The sequence below is a fragment of the Numida meleagris genome, chromosome 1 (genome assembly GCF_002078875.1).
Source record: "Numida meleagris isolate 19003 breed g44 Domestic line chromosome 1, NumMel1.0, whole genome shotgun sequence".
In the NCBI taxonomy this organism is placed as follows: domain Eukaryota; kingdom Metazoa; phylum Chordata; class Aves; order Galliformes; family Numididae; genus Numida; species Numida meleagris.
In genome coordinates, this window is record NC_034409.1 from 87,357,837 (window position 1) to 87,368,513 (window position 10,677).

A 10,677-nucleotide genomic window follows, 5' to 3' on the forward strand; every position below is an offset into this window, starting at 1 on the left:
TTTAAAGCTATACAAACTAAAGTTTTAGAAAACTGGTGAAAATCTTAGAGATTGGATTTGGCATTTATCTGATGTGAGAAATGTTGATGTGATATTTCCTTTGGCCAAGGATTTTATTTCTTTAGCACTTGGAATCAACAGGCCTAAGATAAATTTTCCCAGTTCTGCAACCATAGAGAATCATCATTTTGGATCTGCCTTTCCGTATTATGCTAGAATTATCTCGTTTAAAAAGTTCCTGTGCTGCATCAAAAGCAATGTGGCCAGCAGATCGAGGGAGGTGATCCTGCCCCTCTACTCTTCCCTGGTGAGACCTCACCTGGAGTACTGCATCCAGATGTGGAATCCTCAGTACAGGAGAGACATGGACCTGTTGGAGTGCATCCAGAGGAAGGCCAAAAAATGATCCAAGGGAAGGAGAATCTCTCCTACAAGGACAGGCTGAGAGAGCTGGGGCTGTTCAGTCTGGAGAAGAGAAGGCAGCAGGGGGATCTGATAGTGGACATTCAGTATCTAAAGGGGGGCTACAAGAAAGACGTGGACAGACTCTTTAGCTGGATCTGTGGTGACAAGGGAAAATGGTTTCAAACTAAAAGCGGGAAGAATTTGACTGGATATAAGGAAGAAGTTTTTTTACAATAAGGGCAGTGAGGCACTGGAATAATGTTGCCCAGAGAGGTGGTGGATGCTCCATTCCCGGAAACATTCAAGGTCAGGCTGGAGGGAGCACTGAGCAACCTGATCTAGCTATGGGTGTCCCTGTTCATTGCAGGGGAGTTGGACTAGGTGGCCATTAAGAGTCTCTTCCAACTCAAACGATTCTATGAAAAGAAGATATATTTGCACCTGCATTAGTGAAGACTGAATGCTTATACATCATGTTTGGAGTATATAGAACCTCATAACTGTAGGATTTTGCCTCACCGTAGGGAAAATGCAATGAAGCAGAGCTCAGCTGAAGACCTACCACAGTAAATGCCACATAAACAACTGCTGAAAAATTATGAGGGAAAATGAATAATAAAAATGATTTTGGAGATGTTGATCAATGTAGGATTTCATAAGTCTCCATTTAGTTAATACGTTTGTATCCAGAATGGAATGACTTGCACCATGTTACAGTGATTTGTTACATGGATTTCAGAGAAGTTTATATATTGGTATGGTTGTATAGGAGGCCATGAGGCAGTACAGCACCCTGGAGTATCCTGGCTTCTGGTCTATAAGAAAATGGGCTGCTTAACCCGGCTCTGTAAGAGCTCAGCCATATGAGAAGCCAGGACTTACAAGTGATTCCAACCAGTGCCCTCCTGACCTGGTATCCCTACGTTCAGGGTCCACAGCACTGTGAGTCCTACAGAGGTGTCTCAGTTCTTGGCAATTTAAGCCTCCAAACAGGATCCCCAGAAAAGGTTTTGCTGTTAATTAGAATAGATGTTAAGCTATTGAGGGCTTGTGTACACCTAGCTGCTGTGCTTGCCTGCAACAAGCAGGATAAAAAGAAACAAACTACTCTTGAACTTAAAGACTGTTAGCCTAAAGATTTGTGTTAGCTACATTAAATATATATAGGTAAACTGTACTTTTTGATCTATTGACTGCTCTAACTTACAATAAAGTGCATTGACTTTCACAAGACATTGAGTTTTCAACCATAGACACAAGCAAGTGGGAAAGTAGGCTCTTCCATCAGAATTAAAAATATCTCCTGGACTATTGAATCCAGGTACTTACTATCATATTTTTTCATAAGAAAAAATTCTGTAGTTAACTTCTTATAAATAAGAATATTTAGGAGCCTACTAGTCACCAACAGCAGCTAGTATGTTTTTCTAAGTAAATCCTTTTTAAAGTAGTTGAAGTATGATCCACTGATGAGATTCCTCAGTGATGCCTCTGCAAATTTACTGCAGTAAATTTTACTTGAACCCTCATCAGTTCTCTTGAGCAAAGAAAACTTTCCTCCTCCAACTAATAACCTATTGCATTGTGAACGGTGCTTCATTCAGAAGCAGTGAACCTACATAGCTGTTAATTTCATTCTTTGCAGCAACATATATTATTTGTACCTTTACAGAGGAAGTTAGGGGTCAGCACAGACTTCTCTAAACAATTTTTCTTTAATGTAGAATGACTGGACACTATCAACATGTACAACGTACTTTAAAGCTAAGAACTTGCAATACTACAAATTAAACCAATGAAACTTATCAGGAATAAAAGTTCATGTTAGATGCTGATTGCTTACTGATTTGGAAATGAATAAGGTAGGGACTGCAATTCACACATGGAGAAAAGAAGATGGAACTTCTGGTCAGATTGGTCTGTTTACAATTCATATTCATTTTTTCTTTAACCAATGCTAAGGTATTGGTAAATCACTCTGTGTGTTCAAGGTGCACACCCTTATCTGTCATCATCCACTTTTGCAGAATGGATTTTGCATCTCTGCACCCATGTTTCATAATTGGTAATAGGGAAAGCAAAGAAGCCAGGTAGGGGGGCACAACAAATCCAAATTCTTAAAAATAGGAGAAGACAATCAAATCAAAAGGGATATGCAAGATATTTTTATTAATCTCTAAATCAGTCCCTATCCAGAGCAATGAAGTTGCTGAGCATAGCAGTATTAACTGAACAACATCAAGTCTATAGCCTTATTTTTTTGTCTCCAAGAAAAAACCCTCTTGCATCCTTTCAAAAGCACTTTAAACCTTGAATAGAACGCACAACTGGAAACATGACAGGAGAAGATACTCTTTGAGTTTAAAGAGTGCTGAAGCAGATTGGTTCTTGGAGGCTTAAGGGACCGTGACTCAGACTCTCAAAGGCAACTTCTGCCCTGCCAGAATGACAGGGGAAAATCACTCTTCATCCTCAATCTCTTCTTCTTATCCTTGGACTTGGAAAGCTATATTACTAAATCTTATGCCAATGGCCATCCCATGAGTCTTCTTTCTCTTGAGCTAGCTCATAGCTGCTTGCCTGATCACCAAGAAAGAAGTCAAATATAGAGGGTAGCTGAGTATCAAGAGGCAACTGGTAGACTTCTAACTGTCAAAAAACAGTTGCCCCCATTCAAATTTTGCCCCGTTCAAATTTTGTTGCTGGGAGGACCACATTGTCAGTCTATCATAGAGATGTCTTGAGTGATTTCCGCTGCTTCCTTCCTCTACATTTACATTGTGTTTGTGCTGTGAATGCTTTTGTTGTTCTGAAGTGCCACCTTAATTTCTTAAACAAGGATTTTGTGCATTTACTAGCTTTGTTCCGTAGCACAGAATGCCTTTGGTGTTTTATTCGGCAAAAAATAATCTTTATTTCTATTATGTCACTGCTTAGAATTTCTAGCAAGCTTCTCTAGATGTAAGCAGCTCCAAACTGGAAAACCTCTTTATACTAGTAAAAATAAAATGCAGAATTTCTATAAAATGAAGGAGTCTTCCACATTTTTCTCTCAGAAGTATTCCCATAAGATGCTCTTTGTGCAAATCTACATGTACTCTCTTTGGGCTGTAAATCCTCAGAAGTATTTTTATGATGTTGTATTAGCTCTGTCTTCTGGAGGGGGACATAAGTTTCATTTGCCTGGAAGCTTTTATTACAGGTGCCTTTGGAAAGCTGATGGCTGGAGACACAAATCAAAAATAAAGGTGGAAGAGAATTACTACTTGTCAGAGACCCTTATCTTTCCTGCCAGTCTATAGGGATCTGTAAAATGGCCTAGATTACAGATCAATAATGGAACGCTTGGACTCAGTTAAGAAAGACCAAAACTCCCATAAACTTTAAAATACAATATTGATGGTGAAATGGTCAGTTTCTGAGACCTGATCTTTACTACTCTGGTCTTTCAGCTGAGATCTGTGAAATAACTACCTGCTGGATAATATCAGTACATAGTGAGCTAGCTAATCTGGTAGTTTTTCCAAAATTCTTCAATGAAATCTGGTAAAATGCCCTAAAAGACTCTGCAAGTACATTTGCTTTACCTAGTATATTTTATTGGTGATATAAATTGCTAGAGTTGTCAAAGAATTGTGGAGACACACACAGGAAAGTATTAACAGTGACTTCAAAAGGAATAAATATTAGCACCTCAGGGAATGTCCTCCTTTAGTAATACTTCACTTGCTTTTGTACAGTTTGAGAGATGAGTCTTTGTTATGTTGGTGAGATTTGCATAGTGATTTGAGAGCACTATGTGTTTGGTTTTTTTAAATTCTGCTTTTACTGAATTGACTGTCCGTAAGTGTGGTGAAAGTTTCAGGTTCCAATGTATGGCTAGACATACATGTTTAGAAGAGTTTGCTTGTGATAGCTCTGCTTGAGATCGTGTGTTATTTTCCTTCCTTGCAGCCCTCCTTGGGCTGTTTCGGATAACCCTTTGAAAGAATTTTATGTATAAGATTGCTCAGGGGAAAAAAAACACGTAACTTAAATATGTTGTGTGCTTACACTTCTATAGTGATCCATTTCTAAACAGAGATTGTTGTAGAAAGTTAAGTAAACATTAACAGATCTACTGTTATTTGCTTTGAAAATGTAGTCTCTTATGATTGCAGTGTCATAGCCAAAGGTCCTAAGAGCTTTCAAAACATTTTCTACTTCTAAAATATTCCTGAAGGAAAACCAAGGACATTCAAATGCCGGGGTTGTACTCACTGCGCTAGGTGCTTTGAGGCTGTCAGTCCTGGCACTGGGAGCAAACTAGTGATTGCCGACTTTATTTATATGTACTGCCTGGAAAATCACACTGGAAAGTATGGCTCATTAGACACTTCAATTTCAGGAAATTATACCGAAGATTTAGGAAATCCACATCCTAAATTCTATGCCAGAGTGAGGCTGGGCCACGAAAGGGCCAAGCCAGAATCTTAGGTGACCCAGTACTAACCTCCCAAACCAGGCTGAGTGCCAGGTGGGCAAAGTGAGATGGTGGTGACGGAGTCTAGAGACAGTGCCAAAAATGGCAAGGGGATGAGGCATGACCAGGCTCCCTTGGGCCACTGGAGATCATGCTATGACATCTGAACTGAGCTGAAACGGGCTTAAGGTGAGGGTGCCTGGGCATCAGTCTTTCTAAAGCTCTGTCACATATACTAGGGATTGCAGGTGTCCCAGAGGCCTAAATGCATTGTTTATTCATAGCTGTTCATGGTACTATGGATCCTGTTCTTTCCCTATACTTACTAAGCATGAGAGAACATTTCTAGATAAAGACTTACAGAAGTTCTTGCTTGTGCCTTTCTTTGATTATCTCTGTGTACACAGTAAAACAGAATTTGTACCTCGATCCTTCGTCACTGCAAGATGTATCTCAAACTCTCATCTGATGATCTATTTTACATATCTAAGTGGTGAAAACAGGACTTCAGAATCACAGGAGAAGCAACAAGTGTATGTTGTAATGCTTATAATGCCCCTTTAAGAGTTCTGCACGTTTTGGAAAAGTCATGGAGGTAAGGCTTATGAAGCAAACATAGATTTTCATAGGAATCCTGGCATCATTGGAAAAGTCAGTTTGTAAGGGACCTCAAGAGGACTTTACTGCAACTTCCTGCTCAGAGCAGAGTCAGCCATCCATGGGATCAGAGCAGGTTGCTCAGGGCTTGATCCAGCCAGGTCTTTAAACCCTCTAAGACTGGTGATTGCACTGAGCAAATTGCTCTGATGCCTCAGTGTCCTCCAAAGGAAAATTTTATCCTTAAATCCAGACTGAACTGCTCCTGTTTCAACTTCTGCCCATTGTCTCTCATCCTCCCATTATGTACCACTCTGAAGAGCTTGGCTCCATCTGTCAGTGACTTCTATGTAGGCAATGGGAGAAGCTATTGGGTCCCCTCAAAACCATGTCTTCTCCAGTCTGAACAAGCCCCAGTCTCTCATCCTTTCTTCCCAGGATACATACTCCAGCTGCTAATTATCCTATTGCCCCTCTGATGAACTTGCTCTAGTTTATCAATATCTTGCCTATATTGGAAGGACAAAATCAGATGCTGCATCCTAAAGGCTAAACAGAAGAGAACTCTTGACTTCCTGCCTTTACTTTCATTCAGGCAGCTCAGGGTGCTGTTGGCCCTGAAACGTTTCATGTTTCTTTTCAAGATGCAAAGTGCCTAGGAGGTTAGCATGCTCTTCTGCATTCACCGAACAAGTCTCACCTCTTCTTAGATGCAATTTCCCCTCATACAAGGTTAAAAATTTTTGAGAGTATTTCTTAGCTCTCACTAAATATTCCCAGTATCATATAGCATCTGCAACATATGTCTGTTTATTTGCTGGATTAAGTTAGAAGAATTAAAAATAAGACTGAAAATAAACACTTAACAAAATTTCAAACAATGCTTATGAAATGTCTTAACCAGAGTAGAAAGTCTCAATTTATTATGTCAAAATAAATGAAAAATTGGTAGAGAAGGCTCTAATTTTTTAAAATGATGTTCATCCATTCTGCTCTGAAAAAAAATGATGGAATGATGTTCAAAATCAGAGTAATGCAAACTCCCAAGTGAAGGCTAAAGCCGCAGATGATGTTTCAAGGATTATGAATTAGATAGCTTCAGTTCATTCAATTAAGGACATGATGTGTACACTACAGATGAACTTGTAGCCTTTGATAAGAAGACTTGAGCCAGCCAGAAAAAGATTGAATTACTTCTTGTCTCACAGGAAGATCTCTTTTGATGGAGACTCCAGGCACTTGAAGATCAGTGTAGGGCAGCTTGTACAATGTCCTCTTGGCTGTGCCTCAAACCATCAAATGTTCTCCACTGACTTTCATTGCCATAGCTTGTTTAACCTTCACCAGACCCAAGATGAGCCAAGCGAAATAAAAGAGGAAAAAGATAAACCGTTCAGATAGAGAAATGTGGCCAGATGTTTTGGTGAGACTGGAACAACCCCTTAATAATAACACTCTTCTGTTGCCACAAACACAGAAATTACTCTCGTTCATTGAAATACACAAGTTTCCATTGTCCCAGTTGTTTGTCCTTCCCTTTCAGATGTACACACTTCTGAAACTGCCCACTAAGTTTCCTTGCATCATGGGCTTCCACGCCTAACTAGCAAGTTTCTGCACAGCAAATTCCTATAGAGCAGCAAGCCTTATGAGTTACGGATGACATCTCTGAAAATTTATAGGTCTGTTTCCAAGTTATCTGAATGGCAAATCTTACAGAACTTCATACATACTCATGGATTCTCAGAAAATATTTGTATAAACTGTTGTTTGCGTTTACTCAAATATAAGCTACAAATTAGCTGTATGATCTATAACCAATTAATATTTTTATTGCTGTTAATAGGAGGCATAGCTCTCATTAATGAAAATGAGTGTTGCAGACTGGGCAAATACATATAATCAAAGAAATTTCTGAGAGAAGCCTTGCCCTAGGTGTCTTATAATTCTTGACTTATATCTTGGATCAGTAACAAAGCAAAGTGAGTTAGATAAACGCTTTTCCCTATTGGAAAGCCCTCAAAGTCACAAGTTAATAAAGTAACAAATGATTTAATAACAACAAATAGAATAGGGTTGCATCCAGACTATCCAATTTGACTCAAAGAGCAAACCTGTCTGAAAAAAAAAAGGGAAAGAAAACAAAAAAATGCGTAAGGTAATTATAAATTAACTCAAGGTAAAGAGACCATTTGGTAAACTAATTTGGCTTTCCTAAGGATGCTTTCTGATTTCACTGATGTGGTTTTGTACCTTCCCAGATGTTGTAGTGATTGCAGTTATTTAAGAATAACACAAGAAAAGACTCGTTCTTGAAATAGATGACCGACTACAGCTCTACTCTGGCTCTTGGCTTTGCTGTTCATGCCACATAGTATGTCTAGAGGGGAGAAACTTACATATGCTTGATGTACATTTCTTGAATGGTGTGTTGGCTGTGGATCTTTTCTTTTGGTAGGATTTGGCACATACTGGAACTGGAGAGGTATCAGGTTCTCAAGAGTAATGTGCCAAGCAGCAGTGTGTAAGTGTAGCCAAGTTGCATCTTAACCTACCAGAATCTCACTGAAATTAAGACAGAGAGTTAAATGCACAGGGGAAAAATAATTGCACTCAGCTGGACTTGGGGTGGTGCTGCAGATGGTCACGTGGGTGGAAAAAGACAGCTAAGTTTTATTCTCAGAACAAGGACTAAAAATAAGAGGAGGCAGTGTTGGTACACTACCTCTTCCAAGCTGAAGTAGATTGCCCTTGATTGCATTTCACATCAGCTTCCCTCCTCTCACAGCTCACACCTGATGCAGTATCCCTGTCCTGTGTTGCTCTCAGCACTCAGCATGCAGGCTGTACTGCTCTCCATTCCTTTGAAGAGAAGCATAAAGTGAAGAGATCTAAGTCCTATCTCAGAGTGCACAGGATGAATATAAAGCAGTCTGTCAGGATGCAGCGTATGTTTCAGCTTTTTCTGTTGATGAAAAACACCAGTGTATTATCATACACTTTTTGGCACTCACCTTGATCATTCTCTTGAAATTTGTCCCTGAAGTGTCCCTGAAGTTCACCAGTTTGGAATTTGCTTCCTATTGACTCAATTTTAATTCTAAGTTGTAATGTTTTTGGTTTTTTTTTACCAAAACTATATTTGCCTATCTCCCCACGAATTTGTGACTACTTCTGTACATACATGTACACATAACATTTCTCATATCTCATTCTGCTGTTGCTGAACGTAAAAATGGAAATGGTCTGTCCATTGTCTTCTAAAGAGGCAGGTTTTCCTTCTTCACAGGGATAGTAATTTCTGCATTCATTAGCTATTTGACAGGGTGCTGTTCCTGGGACAGCTACTAATTAGAGTAGCATAAATTATGATAATGAATTGGGGCAAGAGAGAAAAAAAGAGCTGAAGAGGAAGGAAACCCTTTGGAAAGAAAGGGATCTACTAGGATAAGGAGCTGGGAAGCTAGCTCCTGAGGAAAAAAGTCTTGACAGAGCATGTTAGTGACAGATATATAGATGTGAGAATAGATAATGCAAGTTGGTACCAAGTACTTGCTGGTTAGAGAAGATGCTGGGTAGGTGAAGAAATAGGTGAATAAGAGTGAGGAGATATGAAGCAAAGTGTCTTTCATACTGTGAGTTTAATAAGGGAAATTGAAATACTTTAATCTTGCCATGCTTGTATTCAAGGTTACTGTGAGCAGGAACTTAGTGTCTTATTGACGCACGCATGTACAGCCAAAAAAACCCCATCATATGAGCCAGGGGTGTAACAGATGTGTTCAGTTTTCTGCCTTCAGGGATTGTTCTCTGAATGCTATTAGTAGTTAATCTCAAATTGAACAGTTCCACTGCTCAGTGAAATAATTAATTGCTCAGATGAATGTGTCTCTACTAAGTTAGCCCTGCAGAGGTCTACAGATAGAGTTCCTGCAGATGCATAAATATACAAGCTGTTTGTAATCTTCATAAATTCAGCATTTAAAAATAGTGATTCTGAAAGACAGTAATTATTTCAACAACAAAAAAAAAACAACCCGAAAAATATTTTTGTGCAGAACTGAAAGAGCAAAAATTGCAAATAGCAAATTCAACAGATAAAATATTTCCCCTTCTCATGAGATATTTGTATTTATTTTAACATAATTTGATTGTCAAAAATGAAGTGAAATTTTGTACTGATAACAAGCTTGCAATAGTTCATTTTAAAGTCTAATTTAAACAAAGAATTGGCTGACTAAGAAGCATAGTCTGCATCTGTTTTGAAGACGACTATGACACTATTATCCCACTGTGATAAGATAAAGTGCCAGATGTGTGCAGGAAAATGTTCCTCACTCCATTTCAGAATTATTATTTCTTTTTAGTTGCTATTATATCCTTTTCTGAAGAAGTTTTTGAATAATTATATGTTATCTGTTGAAACAGAGAAGCTTTTCCCCTTTTATGCAGACAGGGGTATTTGAGTTGTACAGGTGCAATTCCCATTTTTTCCAATGACAGAGTTTGGCTTCGTATATGCTTTCAACCAATCCAAATATAGCATTTCCCTCCTGGTTTTGAGATGTGAGTAATGTTATACATTTCCCATTTCTTGACTGCTTTGGCATCCCTCCCCGAGAAGGAGGAAAAGCCTTATAAAGTTTCCTTTGGCCCCCAAAAAGCTGAAACATCTGCTGCTGCAGCCGTGAGCAGCTCACTGGCTGTGTTTCATGCTGGGAAGATGCAGCTCCACTACCTGGGGAGTAACATGGCCTCTGGGGTGGATGCCAGTCCCCTGGCTGCTATGCACAGGGATGGCCTAGGCTCCGGTGTGCATTATTGCATTACTGTGTTCATCATAGAACCGTCATCATCACAGAACTGTAGTGATTGGAAGGAACCTCTGGAGATCATTGAGTCTAACCTCCCCACCGAAACAGTTTCTTACAGCAGGTTGCACAGGAAAGCATCCGGATGGGTTTTGAACATCTCCAGAGAAGGAGACTCCACAACCTCTCTTGGCAGCGTGTGTCAGCACTCCATCACTCTCACAGTAAAAGATCTTTTGCATGTTTGTATGAATCTTCCTAAGTTCCAGTTTTTGACCATTGCCCTTTGTCCTGTTGCTGGGCACCACTGAAAAGAGCCTGGACCCATCCACTTGACTCCCACCCATTAAATATTTATAAGTGTTGATAAGATCCCCCCTCAGTCTTCTCTTCTCCAGACTG

The 10,677-nt window shown here is 39.5% G+C and overlaps 1 long non-coding RNA gene across 1 annotated transcript; it reads right to left on the reverse strand.

The window, feature by feature from the left end:
* Positions 6,555-10,282, reverse strand: LOC110392720. The gene is made up of 4 exons (XR_002434586.1): positions 10,203-10,282; positions 8,190-8,326; positions 7,864-8,029; positions 6,555-6,802 (listed from the first exon to the last, which is right to left on the reverse strand). It is a non-coding gene; the product is annotated as an uncharacterized LOC110392720 (long non-coding RNA).